Consider the following 19,520-nt stretch of genomic DNA (forward strand, 5'->3'; position numbering starts at 1 on the left):
CTCTCTCTCTCTCTCTCTCTCTCGCTCTCTCACTTCAGGCAAGCATGACACAACAAAATAAAAGTGCCATCTGAAAATATACAGTTAGTGTATTTTATTCAAGTTTTTGAAGCATAATGAAAAATTATACATCCCGTGTTTTGACTAATTTGGCACTTGCAGTTTATATGTTGTTAGTCAATTTAATCTCATCAAATCAAATATTCCTGTATAAGGGATATCGATTAAGAAAATCTGCAACCCTTTTTTTCTGTTACCTATCCATTTAACCTGCACAGCATTTTTTTTTAAATTAGGCAGAAGAAGACAAAGTACTTTAAGGAATCCTGCTCAGGAAAAACGTGCAGTTGCCACACTGAAAGTAAAAGTATCTGTAGATCACACTGGAACCCGAGACACTGAAATTAAGAGGCAGTAGCAGTAATCCCTGTACCGATGTCATGCCGAACTAATGTCAGCCAGGAACATGTCTAAACTGTATTTGGCAGATGGCGTTGCTGGAAGAACTGTAGAAATGACAGTGTGGTGTAAACCAATCAAATGAGACAGTCAAGCAGCTCAGAGGCGGTGAGGGATTAAGGTGTGACTGCTACACAGACGATTCAGGATTAACTAGCACCAGAGGGGCTGACACACTGCATCAAGATTGAGTGGTGGACACTGCAGATAGCATATCTGTCATGATGGACACCAAATGATTAACATGAAAACTTTCATTTCACTTGTTCTAAACACTTTGCAAGCTCAGCAGCAGCAGCTGTTCAGAACTCTGTGATCTCCGGAGGAAAGTAGTCCTTCTTCAACATGAACCCATATCTTAAGCAAAGAATTGCATTAGAATGTGCATTGCATCTTATTAAAATATTAAATCATTTCTGTATGGTATGGTTCATGCATTGTGAAGAATATGCATATATATGCATGAGTCCATAATGCTGTGACCCTGAAACATAAGAAGCAGTAAGTAAAGGTCAAATGTGCTTCAGCTATGGTTTGTAATAACAAGCAGGTATTAGAAGTGTTGCGTTGTGTTGATTTAAACACAAATAAATAAGAAAAAGACTTGACCATACGGACAAAAGCCAGATGCAAAGGCAGCAGAATACAACCACTGAAAAACAAGTTGAGTTGTAGCAAGACAGAAGAAAAGTTCATGTTGAACAAAGCTTTCGTCAGTTTTTTCCAGCTGTTATAGTAGACTTTTCCTAAACTAAACTCATTCAGTGACTTTTATTTACCTCTGTGTTAGGCCCTGGAGCTTTTGTTTATTGCCATATTTTATTATTGATTGTTTTTAGCAGATGCACACTCTTGGCAAATGGCTAATTTGTTCTGATTTATGTTGCTTTTAGGTGGGACTATATGACTTCTCAATCCTGACACTTAAACTGTATTGAGTCTTAGGTCTCATTAACTGATGTTTGTTAATCTTTTATTAGGGTATTGGTTATTTATTTAAATAATTAGATCATACATGCTATTGTTTTACATTTCTAGATAATTTTCTCTTGAATACTTATATAATTTAACCTACTGTTGTATTTTTTCTGTATTGTTTATTTAAACATTATATTCAAGATTATGGTATATTTGTAAATATTTAACCACACTTACTAATGCTTTACATTCCTAATATATTTACATTTGTTTATCTATATAATTTGTTTTAAGGTTGCTTCTGCATCAAGTCTAACTTTTTAATCTGGTTTCATGATTCAGCTATTTCTTTCTCATTTGTTTTTTTGAGCACAGGCTTTGACCAGACATATGACAAAGAAACTTTATTGTCCCTTTATCCTTTGAAATAACCCAAGTTACCTAAGATTGGTTTATGTAAGCGCTATACATTTTGAATTTTGAAGAGGCGTAGAGCAAGACACTGTAGATGCAGAAAATGGGAACCACGGGAGGGCGGGGCAGATGTGTACCCACCCCCATTAAGTGCAGTCTCCACTCTATGATGAGTAGGCCGTCTTCTGTCCTAAGGGTTGTACCCAGGAATTCCATATACAATGTGGGTCTGATAGGCGGGATATACATACCAATGGATTGACTTGGGTGCTGAATTTAATGTCATGGATTCTGACTTAGTGTTTATTACAGAGACCATGCTTTATAATAACTTTGGTCCAATTTTGGCATATTTCATTCATTCAGGTTTCTGTTACACCACACCTATCTTGAATCAGTCTAGGAGGAGGGACTGGAATTATAATTTTTCAATCATTGAATTGAGTAGGGCCAGGGTTGATTGTACCAATTCATTTGAGTATGTCAAGGTAGTAGGTACCTCCTCGTGTATCATCAACAGTGAAAAGATGTCCCTGCAAGAGTTTATCTACTTCATGTTGGTGCTTGAGGCCATTAGTTGGATTATCTTGTGGACTTCAACATTTAGGCAGACAAGGAGTTGCTGGCTCTTGTTAAACAATCCCTTTGTATTACAAAAAGATTTGTGTTTAATTAAGTTATTTCTGCTGCCTGTATTTTTTTACATACTATTGCCTTGGTCTTCCAATGTGGTAACTCTGTCAGAGGCCTGGAGGTGGATCCTGTCACCTAGTCAGATCTTCAATTGCTCAGTTAATGATCAATCACCCCTGGGTAGAATCATATACTCAGGCATTTTGCATTGCTGGAGTTTTAGTTCAATCTCATGGGACAATTTAATTCCTGTTTTCCATGGCCTTTTCAGGGCTAAAGTGCTGATAGTCTGACCAAGTGGGTTAATTCCTATAACCAGGTCATGACTTCATCACTTGATTTTTTGTCCACCTGGTTTTTCGAGAGTCATATTTTGACCATGGCTTTCAGGCACCTAGGTTTAGCAGTCAAATAAAGGAAATGGATGTCTTACTCTCTCTACTCATGAAGAGACTTGCTCTGGTCAACCACATTTTGTTCTAGCAAGACAGTGGTCTTACAAAAATAGATTGAGTAGTTGTCTTGGGAGATTGTAGCAGTGGAAAAATATCCTGCAGCCCCCTTCTATGTTGTGGGGAGGCTGTGCAGTCTACTTCTCCAGCTACTAGAAAGGCCTTATCTAATGAATGATGTGATCTTGCTACTTGGCACTGTGTCACAAATCTTGCATTGTTTCGAATGAGACTCATACCTATTGCTCAAAAGATATACATGCTAGTTTTCCTGGTCTGGTCTATGTGTCATGCTAACTATAGCTTAGCTAGCAGAACTAGTATACATTTTGTATACTTTCATTTGTGCAAAATGTAGTTGTGAAAGTTTCCCTAAACAGACATATTCCAGTTAAATAAATAAAAGCATGGAAGCTACTTCATCTTGGAATTGAACCAGAGCTCTTAAGCATTTCTAACTAGACACATACTGTCCAAACTCCTTTTGTCCATCTGGGCTATTTTTAATATGATTCTACCCTTTCAGAGAAAAACATATTTTGCTCATTTTATTTCCTTACTTTAAGCAGATCTGGTTAGTATAACATTTTAAAACTGTATTGCCACCAGACTGAAATATTGCCTATAAACTCCATTTTTTTTTGCATTTTTCCACAGCCCTGTATCCTTCCAGCTTATTATAACATTATAGAATCTTTCTGATGTATAATCTCACACATACACACTCACACACACGCACACATGCACACACACACACACACACACACACACACACACACACACACACACACACACACACACACACACACACACACACACACACACATAACCATCAGTTAGAACCACTTGAATGACTATGTGGATTACCTTTAAATGATTAATGTACTGAAGGATCAATCTGCTAAACATTGATTACAATACATTAAACATTTAAAACACCAAAAATTAAAAGACTGAAGACAGCACAAACTGCTGTCATCAAATCTACCCTACCACTAACTCCAGCCATACTTAGCTGAAATAGTGGTAGTGTTATGGACAGGTGGCGGTTAGAGGACAGGGTAATGCTATACTTGGGGTTAACAAGTTTTAGTACGGTGGAGTAGGGGAAGTGCTTTCTGAACCGTACAATGCACATCAGTGCAACTCATCTGTGCCCTTTCAACCCCTTAGTCGAAGAATCAGAGACAAAAATCCAAAATCAGGAACTGATTTTAAATATTGCTCTGATATACTTAGAAAGTTGGTAGTATAACAGGTTTTGTATTAGCAAGCATTTTCTGAAGGAAATTAAGTCAGCTGTTCATGTCAGTAATTATCTAGTGACTACAAATCCACAATCTGTTTGCCAGAAAACAACAAATTTTATCTGAAACTGATAAAAAATGTATATCTGTTAGATTCTTTCCTCAACAATTCTTTATATAGCCAATATAATGGGGAAACAAAGGCCCTAAATAGGAACAATTTTAAAATATTACTCTAATCCATTAAAAAATGTTAATAGAAGAGGTGTTTCATCAGCTCACATTTTCAGAACAATAAGAAGTTTGAAATTCTAATGAATCTATTGACTAACTGTAATCCTCAGTGATTTACCAGAAAATTAAATCATTTATTAGGAAATGGGCAAAATATGAGGCAAATCATGGACTTTCTGCAAAACCAGGGACAGTTCTGAGGTATGCAAAAATATGAGGCAAAATCAGAAACAGTTGAGAGGCACAGCTATGCCCTCTAATCCACACCTATGCCAGCATACACAATCATATGTTCACACACATGTACACAGACACACACACACACACACACACACACACACACACACACACACACACACACACAAAAAAAACACAAAGAAGAAAATAAATCAAGCACTTGCTCCAAATACAGTGCACCCTAAACAGGTTCCCTTCATTTAATCGATGAACCAGATTGTCAAAACCCATATGGTCAAGACCATATGGTCAATAATTCAGTTCTTTGAACCATTCTGAGACTGCAGTGCAGTGGGGAGTTGAGAATTTGTCCTTTTCCAAGCTGTAGTGTGATTTTGGAGCTGGTATATATAATTAGCAGGGGGTGCAGGGGGCCATGCCCCCCACCCCAGAAAAAACATAGTTTGTGTTGTTTGCTGGTAATTGGCTTATTTACTTGATTGCTGATCTACATTCCATTAACTTTACTCTCTCTAATCTACTAACAATTACTACAGCTATGCTCACATGACTCAACTTTGTAAATAATATGAATAGTTTTCTACTTCAAAAACATGCATGTTAAGCAAGCATATCCAGAATTTCTCTCTTTATATATGTAACTGACTTCCACACTCAGCACTTCAGTGCCATTGCTCAAAGGAAACTGTATAAGCCTTAACCTCTCTCTCTATGAATTCTGCTAACATATAGCATGCTAGTGTTAGATTTCAGGCTTGTCGGCTACTGGTCTATTTTGACTGTGACAATCTCCAGGAAGTCTCTCTTGTCTGGTTTTGTGTCTCTTATTGGGTGTAGAATTAAGACATTAAAAGAGAAGCTAGCTCAGCTATTCTATGTCAAATTAGAACAGAGGATCAGACAGAAATTTACAAGTTTAAATCAGAGTTCTTTGCCTAATGTGACATGGTTAAGAGGTGCTTCTTTACTTTTAATTGGTAAAATGCCCGAGGTCATGCACTTAAATAAGCTTAATTTTGAACATGACAGTATAAACTAGGTGGTTGTGAGACACAAAGAGGACTACAACTGTGCATATAAAAAACAGAAAAGTTCCTTTATTGTCAGTTCAAGCAATATTGCATTTCTTTGTCTCACAAGTGTTTTAGAAATGTGTTATATGGTTTCTGTAAGTGACGTACTATTAGTAGTTTACTAAAATAGCCAATAAAACACAGCATGGAATGTGTTGTTTTAGTTTCTTCCCTTACACCATTTTTGACAAACTGTGTTTCAGCTCAGGAAGTTATTTCTAGTGTCATACTTATTTGAATTGGGATTATCATTGCTTGCTACACTAAGCCTAGGCTATCACTGTTTGTCATTGCACTGAGGGAGGACCAGCGACAGGGACAGAGCTGATACTTTGTGACTGTTGCATGTTCTGGCTTTTTTCTTGAGTATTGCCAAATTTTGCTTGCAAAGTCACACAGAAACTCATTCTAACATGCAATGCACTGCTTGTATGTACACAAATTGTGGCTGGATAAAGCTCTGATAACTTAAATGTTTTAAGTTTAATAATGAATGTTTCAAGGAACATAGAAGTGATGTGGATACAACTGCAAATGTATTTCACTACCATCACTCTTTCAAATGTACAAACCTGACAACATCATAAGATTGTCCAATAAAAACCTCCCAACTATTAATAAAACTATTTCTAAAATAGATGTCCAAGCTCTAAGCTACTTTATGGCTTTCATCTGAAACTCTTCTTCAAAACACTTCCATGTTGTCAGTAAAAATTCACATAACATTCATCTTTATAGCTAATTAGTGTAACAATTGCAGCATTGCCTAATATCTTACACTTAATCAGCCCCAGTTCCTCATTTACTAACTATTCTGCATGTCTCCACCTCTTCCTGCCCACCTTTCACTCTAACACAATGCATTCTGTATAGCTGTGTGCTCTATTTACTGACCCACCGTAACACTAACTGTATCAGCTCTATGTAATCGTCATGGAGTTTTGCCACAGGCATATCCTGATGTCCATATTAATAGTTTGTACTTTCTAGATTGTACGTACATTTAAAAGTTCAGTTTGAATTCTATATAACCTCAAATATCATTGATGTTTTTTCTGTCACTCAACAAGTATGGCCTACTGACTTACTACGTTTTTGAATACCCTGTTTGTATTCCTTCTGAATGTGTACATAGCTTCAGATTAGGTTTCCATGTTATTGTATTTCTTTTTCCCCCCTGGATGCCTCTGAAAATGGACTCTACCTACTAGTTCTAACCTGGTAAACAACATGTAAATGAATAAATAGGTGGAATAAATGGTACATTTTATGGTATGTTTCTAAAACAAAGTTAACATTAGAGTTTTTGCAAAGATTTTTCAAAAGACATGCTAATGTCTTTTTCAGATGTGTTAAATCACAGAAATATGCAAAGTTGGGAAACAAAATTACAGCAGCCATGTACATATACTTTACTTCATAATCACTGAACCAATTTCAAAAGACTTGTTCTCAGTGTAAGAGAATTACTCTCATAAGTTACACCAGAGCAAGTCACTTACATTGAAAGAAGGTCTTTTGAAATCTTGCCCTCGGTGCAACCCTGTTTCTACATACGTCTTACACTAAGTCACTTACATTGAGTGCACGTCTTTCAGAATTAGAGCAGGCTTACACAAGAGTAAGAGACTTACACTGAGAGCAGCTCTTTGGAATCAGGCTCATGATAACCATTAATTGCTACAGAGTGTGCAGAAGTGAATCACCTCAGTTGTACTAATAGCTACTGGCATTGATAGTTGCCACCTTGCAATGGATAAATTGTATTTCAGAGTGATCTTACTGATTTTATGCTTCGTATTACAATGCTTCTCCTTCTGCGTGCTGTTTTTGAAAGACAAAACAGCCAGTCATAAAGATATCATTAATATGGGCTTCATGTTCTTCTGTAGGATCCTTATCAATAATTTTGACTCCAAAATTTTGAGCACTCCAAACATCCTTTGGCTGAGATGTTAAAATGAGGCCTCATCTACTTGAGTTGGTCGTAGCTCACTTGGATGTAAAAGATCCCACTGCACATATTGTAAAGAGTAAGGGTCCTTTACTTAACAAAATATAAAAATATTATTTGCATATTTATATATTTACAAAATGTACATATACACAGGCACATTTATACACATTTCTATGTTTTTACTATTTATTAGTTTCCCCAGACACTCTGCTGTCTTGGTACACCACGTTTTCTTCACCTTAATTGCTTTACTCACTTCTTCTGGTAAATTTTCCCATGGGTTTACATAGTAATATTGTTCCATTACATTATTATACCACATACTTCTTTCTTTCTCTGTATCATCACTTTTTATTTCTCATGTTAGTTTCTTCTTGATAATTTTTAATTTCTTCATTTACACATTATTTTCTCTTTTTCTTATTTGCATCATCTCACAGCATTTTTTGTACTTATAAACAAGTAGATTTAGTAACCATGATCCCCCTTTCATCTTTAGCCATATACAACACACGTCTTTACAATAGGTTTAATCTTGAACCCATATGAAAGAAAACACCAATTTCCTTTTCATATTTTCTGGGATCATATAAATATTTGACATATATGCCATTTTCCCATTAATACCAAATTCACCAAATAGACCTTTTTCTTGAATGTTAGTATATACGACTGCCACAGATGATATATTTCTTTTTTTTCTTTTCTCAAACCCTCCAATTGTATCATATCTACCTCATTTTCCCTAGCAAAGACAAGACACTTCAGTCATTGCAAAATCCCCCCTCCCCCCAATGCTGACCTCATCACACAAGCCCTTTTTGTATCTTTATTAAAGGCCATTCCCATTTCCTCTAAATATCTATTCAGACAAATTACCACTTCCCTCATCCATATTTTGTTCTTATTAACTACAGCTATATCATCTTCATAAGTCAAAAAGCAATTGCCAACTCCTTTTGCATTGCATATCTCACATCTTTCATTTTATAAGCCTGAATAAAGTAAAACACTGTTGATTCACTGCTGGGTGAGAAAATAAACCTATATTTTTGTCTTTGACTGATAAAGCTGCATTCTGTCTTATCTGCTCCATTTTGTTTTCTGATTTAAGAAATTTTGGCCTGGTGTTTTTGTTCTGTGTGAGAGGCAGACACTTGAATTACCTAGGCTTCCCATGTCACATGTTTTTTCATTGGTCAGTTTGAATTGTTTCCTGAGTGATACTTAAATATAAAGTGAAATTCTGGGCCTTTGTCTTTGCTTTAAACATTTAAAGCCTGAATAAAGTAAAGCAGTGCTTGTGATTCCCTGCTAGTGTGTCCCGTCCACTCACCTTCCTGTTTGTTGATTTTCTTTTTTAACTTGGTGATTTTAAGCTTCACACCCCTATTGTAAATTGAGCATAATAAGCTCCTCCATTTCTACACTGCTGCTATTTTGAATTATGTATTTGCCTTTCCTTGTGCTTTTATTGAAAAAGTACATTTTGCTTCTTAGTGTCTATTCTACTGATTTACTTCATCTAAATTCATTATCTAACTAGCTGTTTGGTAAAGTAGTGTATTTTTACACTCTAGCAAGTACTTGTTTCTTCATCAAGATCAGTGAATTTTCCATCTAGTGCACTGGGAGGCAGTCTGGTCTGTCTAGGCTGGGGAAACACTTTAGATTTCTTCATGTAGTTTTATTGGCTGGAGGGCTTATTAATCAGCTTATCTTGTTTTTAGTGCCTTTATAAATTTTGTACAGTTGAGTGGCTCTGGGATATTTTATACAAAGTGAAGTACTTTTATTGAATAATCACACTTTTATGAGCTGTTTAAAGTGCACTGCTGTAGCCAAATCTTTAAGTTGGTTTGTGGTAGCACTTAACTCTGGACACTCCCTTACTTTGCTTTAACATTAAGAGGACTGGGATCATTCATATAGTGGCTGTAGGTGTTTACCTAGTCTATCTCAGCTGGGAAACACATAAAAGGGCTCTAAGTTTTTTTTTTTTTGCACTTCTCTTATATACTGTGACTATACTTCAGCAGTTTAAAAAGAATGTACTTTCTGCTACTGCTTTGCACTGTATTACATTGTATCTGTTAGTTGCAGGGCTGTTGTAAGTAGTTTGTGTGGTTTTGTTACACTTGGACTCTAAACCAGCTATTCTACATTAAGAATGTGTTTTTTCGGCACACTTGTGGCAGATGTGTGCTGATCTAACCTGCCTGAGTTGGGATTGCTGGTGAAAGGCTTAATGTGTACTTTCTGGATTGGTAATTAGCTTAAAACTTGTTTCTCTTTGCTCGTATTTAAGATTTTGTTAGTATGGGGCTGCTCTTCACTCAGCGGCAGGTAACAGTGCCTTGTATAAATGCTAAAGCCTAGAAGCTCATTTTTTTTCCCTAAACAGCTGTAAGTGAAACCTTCCAAGCTTCTCTGCTGCTCTGGAGCAGCTCAGTTAGGCAGTGAGCAGCATTGCCTCATTCTTTAACCTTAGCCTACACAAAGTATAGGTCCTTCTTGTAGTCTCGTCACTACCAGCACAGTCCTGTCAAAGTAACCCATTCTGTTCCCTAATAAAACATACAGCAAGAATTTACTATCATGGATGGGTAGTTTCCCATCATCTGTCTGGTCAACCTGACAGACATTGGTATCTTGAGGCAATGTAGCAATTTTCTCATGTATACTGACAACCACTTACTCCTGAAACAAGCAAACATTTTATGTGAGAGATGTAGCTTCACATAAGGACAAATTGAATACCAAACAGGTTGTCACCACAAACATGTACACACACACACACACACACACACACACACACACACACACACACACACACACACACACACACACGCACATGCACACGCATACGCACGCACACACGCACACACACACACACACACACACACACACACACATGCACACAAACACCACATACACACACACACACACACACACACACACACACACACACACACATAAACACACACACACACACACACACACACGTACTCCCACTATAAATAAGGACACAACACATAAACTCACATATAAGGAATAACTCACTAGTAACTTACCAAAAGATCAGAGGCCTCCCAAACAGAAACCACTTATATACACATAACAATACAAAAAAAAAATACAACACATAATAACACACATGCGTGCATGCGCACACACTCACACACACACACACACACACACACACACACACCAGTATCTCAACTAATAAGCCCATAAGGCATCATACCACAAAACCTAATATACTGGTACTAGGTGACTCCATTGTGAGATACACAGATGTTCCCCCTCTCTGGGCTGGATAAGGAGTGGGTTATGGTTAGTCGCCTGTCAGGTGCCAGGATCTGTCAAATCACTCAAGCACTCAAGTCACTCAACCACAAGTACCAGTATGACTCTGTCATAGTCCATGTGGGAGTGAGTGACTTGAGACATACTTCACTGAACTATACGAAGAGAGAAATGACTGACCTCTCAGATTATGTGTCACAGACAAGTATAAGTCTAGCCTTAACCAGCATTCTACCTTCTCAAAGGATGATGCCATGATATAAACAAAAATTATTGACTTCAACAATTGGCTTAGCTTCCGGTGTCGGTCCAAGGTGATCCAAAAGCTGTCAACCTGGGAAGACATGGTTGAAGCCACGCTGCTTTGCCAGAGATGGTCTTCACCTGTCTCCTCTAGGCTTTTGGATACTGGCAAAGGCACTTGCCTCCCCCATAGTGCCTTTTTAGGCAATGTCAAAACAACAAAATTTCCAAAGTAAGAAAATCCACTTTAGACAAACTCATTGATATGCTGATTAATGCTAGGAGCATGAATAAGAAACTACACTTCCTAGTAGCACTCCTCACCTTGAAAGATGCCGATGGCTGTGCAGTCACTGAGACATGGTTCAGACAGCACCTTGGCCATGCAAGGCTACAATGCCCTCCACACATTCAGACCCCAAAGTGAGCATGAAAGGACCAAAGGTAGAGGTGTATCCATCTTCATTAAAGCCAAATACACCTTGAGACTGGTTAAACAGTATGACTCTCTTGAGCTATTCCGCATCAACTAACTATAGCTAAAACACCCTACCATATTATTGCTAGCTATAAGTCCCCCACCATGAACCAGGAGAAGCACACCACCCACCTGGACTAGCTTGAGTCACTCACTATACAGCCAAACATTTTGGTCATGGAAGATTTCAACTATCCTTTCATTGATTGGGCAACATACATGAGAACAAACATGCTCACCCTGAGGTTCCTGGAATTTGTCAATTTAAATGCTCTGGAACAGTTAGTCAATATCCCCACAAGGGGCTCAATATCCTAGACTTAGTACTCACTAACATGGGAGGTCACTGCACTACCACCTGTGTATTGCCCTCCCTGGTAAGGTCAGACCATAAATCTGTCTCATTCAAAGTAGCAAACAGATTTAGCACCCCCACAGGATCAAAAAGAACTGAAAATTTTCTCCAAAGCTAACTACAGACTACTAAGTGATGGTATAAAAAGTTTTAAACCCCCTGCTAACTCAGCCAATAATGACTCCTATGCAGAGGTGTACACAAATGCCCTGTATAAACACTTAAATAGCTGCATAGACTCCTCTGTACCTGACCAGATCAAAACCAGGTCCTCCTGAAAAAAACAAGCCACCCTGGTGGACCTCAAGTATAAATACTTTATATAACAATAGGAAGAAACTGATGATTAAAAATAAAAGTGAACTTACTTAGCAGAGGAAGAATACCCTCCACAGCTTGAGCAAGCAAATCAGATATCTTGCAAAGTCTTCTAAAGCTAATTGCAAAGCTAAATTAGTATCCCTAGTTAAGGATAATCATAAGGCATTATTTACCTGTGTCAGAAATCTAAAAGGGAATGAGCTATGTGCTGAACTTGTAGTGGATGGCAACACTCATACTGAACCTGAGGAAATTGCCCTGCTAGTCATTTGGTGCAAACGTCACCCCCTGACCTCACCAGCCATACCCCAAAGCATACCAGACATCAGTCCTCAGCCTAGTATCTCCAAAGAGCAGGTCATATCCATGCTCTCCAAGGCCAAAAACATGGCCTCTCTTGGATGAGAAAACATCCCAGGCTGCTTAGTAAACAATCTAAAACAAGACCTAGCAGAACCACATGGCACTCTGTTTAACCACAGCCTGAGCACTGGCTTTATTCCAGCAGAGTGGAGAACAGCAACAGTAATCCCCTTACATAAAGGGGGCCCCATCAACTGACCCTGGAAACTATAGACCCATAGGTCTAACCAGGCTTATCTGCAAGGCTATGGAAAGAATCATCATAAGCCTTATCAACAAGGACATTGGTGACCTTCAAACTTTTGACCTAACCCATTTTCATTTCATTAAGTGTAGATCATGCTTATTAAACCTGGTGGACTTCTTTGAGAATGTCACTAAAGCCCTGAATAAAGGCAAAGCAGTACACACTGCCTATCTTGACATAGCCAAGCTTTTGACACAAGTCCCCAGTTAGCCATCATTGAGAAACTCTCCCAGCTGGGGATTAACCCTTATGTCACTAGATTGGTAGCCAACTGGCTCACCAACAGAAGTTGGGGATTCCACCTCTACCACTAGAGCAGTTACCAGTGGAGTACCACAAGGATCTATATTTGGTCCTTGGTACTGTTTGGAATCTATTTCTTGGAAGTCCAGGCAAAAGTAGATCACCTGTGGCTTACCGAGTTCACTGATGATTCCAAACTGACTGCAATCATTGAGTCCCCAACTATGTTAACATATTACAAATGGGGCTAACAGAGACAAATGATTGTGCCAAAACTCTAGACTAAAACTAAACACAAATAAGTGCATTATTATCCTCTTTGGCAAAGAGGAATTTCCTGTTAATTACAACATAATACAGTGCCCCCTTAAGCCAGTGATGGCGAGCCTATGACACACTTGTCAAAGATGACACATGCCTTGACATTTTGGATAACATGTTAGTGATCACCAGCACCCGAGTTACCAAAGACACTACTTTTGCATTCATTGCTCATGTGAAGTGCACTGAAATATTTTGAGTTTGGTGTGTCAAAAGCTCCTAGCACATAAGGTTCACCATCACTGTCTTAAGCTTAAACCCAGTGGTGCAAGATATGGGAGCACAGATTGATAGCAATCTAAACGTTGATCACCGTGTGGTCCACAGTGGTAAGGAAAGCCTTCTACTTTGCACATCTCATAAGTAAGAGCATCACATCCAAGACTAAGGATGTTATAACTCCTCTGTACTCGACCCTCATGCATGTACCTCACCAGACACCTGCAGCAGCTACAGAGACCACAGAGGTTTTTCACCAAGAAAATTCATGACCTCCAAAATATGACCTATGTGGAATGTCTGAAAGCTTTGCCACTGTATTCTGTATCTTATAGGCTGCTGAGCAGCAACTTGTGCCTGGCCTACAGAGCAGTCTCTGACCCTGCCATAAAGGAAATGCTGCACATCTTCAAATCAAATGGGGCAAGACTCAGTCACTCCAGGGATCTCAAACTAGTCTGTAACATTAACAGAAAATCATGGAGAGATAGATATATCTCCCAGAGTTTGCTACTCCTCTGGAATAAACTCCCAATTCATGTGAAGCAAAGCTCCTCAGTGACCCTATTGAAGTGCAATCTAGACAATTAGATGTGAGACTGCAAATTCACTCTGGGGGTGGCACCTATGTCCCTCATGGACAGGGGCAGTCAGTGCTGATGATAGATTTGATATGTGAATAACGACCATCTAATCAAGGCAACTTAGGGAACATGAGTATAACATGGCTAGGCTTTTAAAAGCCCTAGGGGCATTAGCCTAGTAAGCTTCTATGAACCTATAAACCTATACTTCACTCTCTATTGTATTGATTACCAATACAATCAATATTCTGCTCATGGGACATCCTTGTCTTATAACACACTTCATGCATATTTGTTTACTCAACAACCCATTCACTAACACTCATTCAATTATTTTGATATGCTGACATACACACTCTCCTAATTCTATTACTATCCATACTTTTCCATAATATTCCACAAAGCGCCATGTCCAACGGTATCAAATACATTGCTAACATCACCTACCCATCAGTTTCACACCCTCCTTTTTACTAATATTTCTTTCAAACTAATAACAATTCTTGACTTCCTTTCTCTTTTATACCATATATAGGGCCTGATTCCAAAAGACTTGCTCTCTGTGACAGCAGGTCTTGTATAATCTGGTCCATGTAGCAAGCCTGTTTATAGATAGACCTTCCATCAAAGTAAGTCACTTATATTGAGCACAGGTCTTTTGGAACAGGACAGCCTTACACTGAAACCAACTATTTTGGAATCTGGTCCATACTTTCTTCCATAATATCCCTCATCCTTCTTCCCATTCTCATCTGCATTATATTCCTAAAAAATATTATCTGTGTCATTTAATGTGATTGGTTACCATTTTTTTTTATCTCAATCGTTTTGCCTTTCTTCCATATAAATTGTAATATCCCACTATATAACTTTTCATAAGCAAACCCTTTCTTCAACGATTTACTCAGTACATTTACAAAATAAAACATTAATTTCTTGTACATTCCATATCCTACACCATCTGGGCCTGATGTTGAAATCAACATTTACTTTTCAAAGTACTTCATCCAATTCACCAATAGTAATTTATTTTCCAAATTCTTCCATAACCCATTGTGGATTTTTTTTTTACTTTCCTTTCTCTCTTATTTTCTTTCCTTTTACTCTTATACATATTTTCCACATGATGTGCTTCAATACACTATTGATCTTTTTACCTCTCCTTTTACATTTTTAATTCCCCTCATTATACCAATAGCCTACTTTACTATTTTATCAAAATATTCAGATACCTCTTCCTCTTTTCCCTTGAAAATAATATCCCTGTCTAAAAGGTAATATCTTATTTTTTGTCAGTTTATTTCATATATATTTCTTTTTTCCATATCGTAATCCTCTCATATTATTCTGTAAATTCTCTAATACAATTCCATACATTTTCCCACACTCCGCTTTCTAGTCCTTACTTACATCATCCTGGTATTTGAAAAAAATACATGTTATACTTCTTTTTAAATTTAGTCCACCATTCAGTGCACTTTAAATAGTAGTCCTTCATGGTTATATGATCCTTTCATAACTGCAATGATTCCCACTCTCCGGTTTTATCCCACAATTTCTCATTTATCCTTTTTATTCCCTATCCTATTTTAATATGCTCCCTATCTTCAATCACCTCCATACATATTGTTAAATGGTCTGAAAAAACTATCCTGAATGCATCACCATCTGCTGCCCCCAAGCCTTCCAATAAGACAAAATAATCAGTTTGAGATTTGTGCCCCCCCCTTGAATATGTCCCCTGACTTTTGTTCCACACAGCCACATTTTATCACTTTCTGTGTTTGATTTACATCTTCCTCTTTCTTTTTACATTCTCCCTTAAATCACAATTAAATTATATTTTTATGTCAACCACTACATACTCTATTATTTGATGAAACAGATTCTCCTTTCCTTGCTAGTTACACATGTATATAACATTATAATTCTATAAACATGATCTCTCCACCTTACATCCACAACAGTTAATTTTCCAGTCCTTACCAACATCTAGTATTTTCACAGTTTTTTTTACACAACTCAGCCACTCCTGAATAAATGTTCATAAGTTCATAGGTTCATAGGTGTGTACTAGGCTAATGGCCCTGGAGCTTTTACAAGCCTAGTCCAAAAAAAAATTGCCCAGGCACTGTGCCATCTGATGTTAGTTCACAGTGCCCTTATCCAGTAGGGAAACTGGAGTGATCCCTGGAGTGAACTTTCTGTTACCCATCCAGTCGTCAAGAATTTTCTTGAAGAGGGCCAGCGAGGTGCTCTGCTTGACATGAATGGGAAGCTTATTTCAGAGTATGGGCAGTCTTTGGGTGAAGAACCTGCCCCTCCAGCATGTTTTGTTAATTGTGGTAATGAGGTTATGATTTCTGAAGTGTGTGTCATGGAGGGATTGGGATTTCTTTAGGTGTAGCATTTCTAGTAGGGCTGGGTCAGACATGGCTTTGTAAGTCAAGCAGAGATCACCTCTAAGTAGACAATAAGAGACTGAGAGCAGCTGAAGTTTCTTGAGTCTGTCCATGTAGGATGTGTTTAAGGCCTAGGATCCATTTTGTGAGGTACTTTTGTGGCCTCTCCAGCTGTTGTAGGTGTCTGGTCAGGTACATGCCAAATGGGGAGTTATATTCAATGACTGGTCTAAAGAGGGATCAGTAGAGAGGGATGATGACCTCTTTCTTCCTGGATGTGAAACCTTTGGTTATAAGATGTGACACATAGAAGGACTTTCTGACCACAGTGGCAATGTGGTGGTCATAAAGGTGAGGTGGCTGTTGACCTGGGTGCCCAGATCTCTTATGGCCCCTTCAGTGTTCAGTGGACTCCCATCAATATGGTAATTTGTGGGAACTGAGTTTTTTCCAAAGGGGATGATAACGCATTTTTTGGCATTAAGCTTCAGGCCATGGTCCCGACACCAGTCATTGGTCTCAGAGAGGCCCTTTTGTAGGATGTCTGCATCACTTGTGGAGTTGATAATGACTCCTAGCTTGCAGTCATCAGCAAACTTGGTTAGCCAGAGTCCTTCTGTGTTGGCCTGGACTTCTGAGAAGCAGATGCCAAACAGGAGAGGGCCCAGGACTGAGCCCTTTGGGTCTCCACTAGGTTAGCAGAAGAAAGCACAGGAAATTGTCCTACAATCATACCAGGAGGGGTGGTCATAACTAATAAGTACTGATGCTGTTACTGCATAGGAACAGCTAGTGCTGATGGCACCCAAGTGTGCTACAATAAATGCAACAAAAGCCTGTTAAAGTGATAGCTGATTAAGCTAACTGAAATACAAGAAGTAAAAGAACAAGTACATTCTAAGGGGAAAATTGAAGAGCAGAACTTCTGGCACCGGTAATAGTTTACCTCAGCTAAGTGGCGCTACACGGTGCTCAAACATGGCCTTTCAAACCAGAAAATTGAAAGGGATGGCAAAACTGCCCAAACGGCCATTAAACTACAATTTCTGGACCAGAAACTACTCCTCTTGTGGTAGATAGGCTACCTAGTACTTACCACTCTCACTGATAAGCTAGAAGGCTTCCCACCAACACAGAAAGGATTGGAGGGCTCAGAAGCTTACATACAGTCCTGGATAAAGCAAATCTCTATCTGGACTAGACAAGTTGCAGGAAAGGTAGGAAACAAGTGCAAATGCAGCCTTTTATACAAGAAAGTTGACAGAGATGGAAAAACTGCCCAAACGGCCAATAAACTACAATTTATGAGCCAAAAGCCACTCCTGTTGTGGTAGCTAGGCTACCTAGTGCTTACCACTCCAACTGATAAGCTAGAAGGCTTCCCTCCAACACAGAAAGGTTGGGGGGGGGCTCAGAAACTTACAAATGCAATCTGAGGGTCATGCTGCTCAATGCTAGAAGTCTAAATCTCAAGATGCACTCGCTCAAAGCTCTCCTCAAAATGGAGAATGTAGTTCACTTCTTAAATTCCATATTATATTTCCACACCACAATTTTTCTGTTTGCAGTCTTTCTCCACTCGTCAGGAATCATACATCCTCTAACAGAATATCATCCACATCACATTTAACACACCATTCAGGTATCCCTATCCTTTTTACAGTACTGATAATACTGTTTACATTTTTGGAACGTGCTCTAAAATTGTTGCTTTTTTAAATTTAGGGGAAATATTTTAAATTTTTCATTTTCTTATTTTTACTGTTTCCCTAATTTAATATTTTCTTGTGTTTATGTACAAATAATGCTTGATACTCAGAATCAGATTTTTTACTGATTAGAACTTCAAAAAAATCATTAGCATCAATCCCTTCTCCTGACCTCTTTTTCTGCATGCACTCTTTCTCCTCATTTTCCCCTTCAAATTTTTTTTCTTCTTCTACAGTTTCTTCTTCAAATAGTTCACACTCTCCTCCTGCTTATGTTTTCTTCTATTTTGATTTCTTTTTCATTATTTATTATTTGTTCTTGACAATCCATCCAAAAGTGCCCCATCCACACACTTTTCTACACAACTTACATTCAGACACACATCTTCTTTCTGTGTGTACTTTCTCCCCACGATGGTTATATTGTATCATGTCACAATCATTAATTAAATGAGAACACTTCTCACAAAAGGAAAATAATTTAGGCTGGCTAGCTTATTTTAATGTCTCATTATAACCAGTCACAAAAACAACACGTGATTTTTTTTCCATGTTTTTCACATTTCAAAACAGCTTCCAACCTCCATCCTCCATGCCATATGTTTCTCTCATCTTCAACTCTCACAATATTATCTAGTTTCACACAGACCCTGCACACGGCTTTTAATATTGTCTTCTTCCAGTTCATTCGTATTATGCTGCAAAGTATAATTTTCTAAACATTTAAGTAACTGGCAGGAAACAAATAATTGTTCCTGAGATAAATGTCCTTCTTTCTGTTCACATTTCTAGAAATCTCAGCAGTTCCTCAGTTTTAAATGTTAAGTCACAAAAAGTCTCTGTCCCAATATGTATAAAAGACCAAATTTCTTGAGCTTTAAAACCCAGAACAGTTACCAAATTGCTCCATATATATCTGTCTATTATAGTACCATATTTTGCTCTTATCCTCACAGTTGGTCTTATCTTCTTGTAAAAACAATTTTACTTAGTTTGAGTCTCTTCTCTTTTTTGTTTGCTGACACTGCTGCATACATTTAATTTCTGTATTATCTGTTGCCACAAAACCAGACATCTTCTCAGTTTGTTGCTGCTTACCTCTTTTACTTTCTGTCACTGGTGCAAAAGTCTTAACTGCTGC

The sequence above is a fragment of the Protopterus annectens genome, chromosome 6.part0 (assembly GCF_019279795.1).
Source record: "Protopterus annectens isolate FY-2018-M chromosome 6.part0, PAN1.0, whole genome shotgun sequence".
In the NCBI taxonomy this organism is placed as follows: domain Eukaryota; kingdom Metazoa; phylum Chordata; order Ceratodontiformes; family Protopteridae; genus Protopterus; species Protopterus annectens.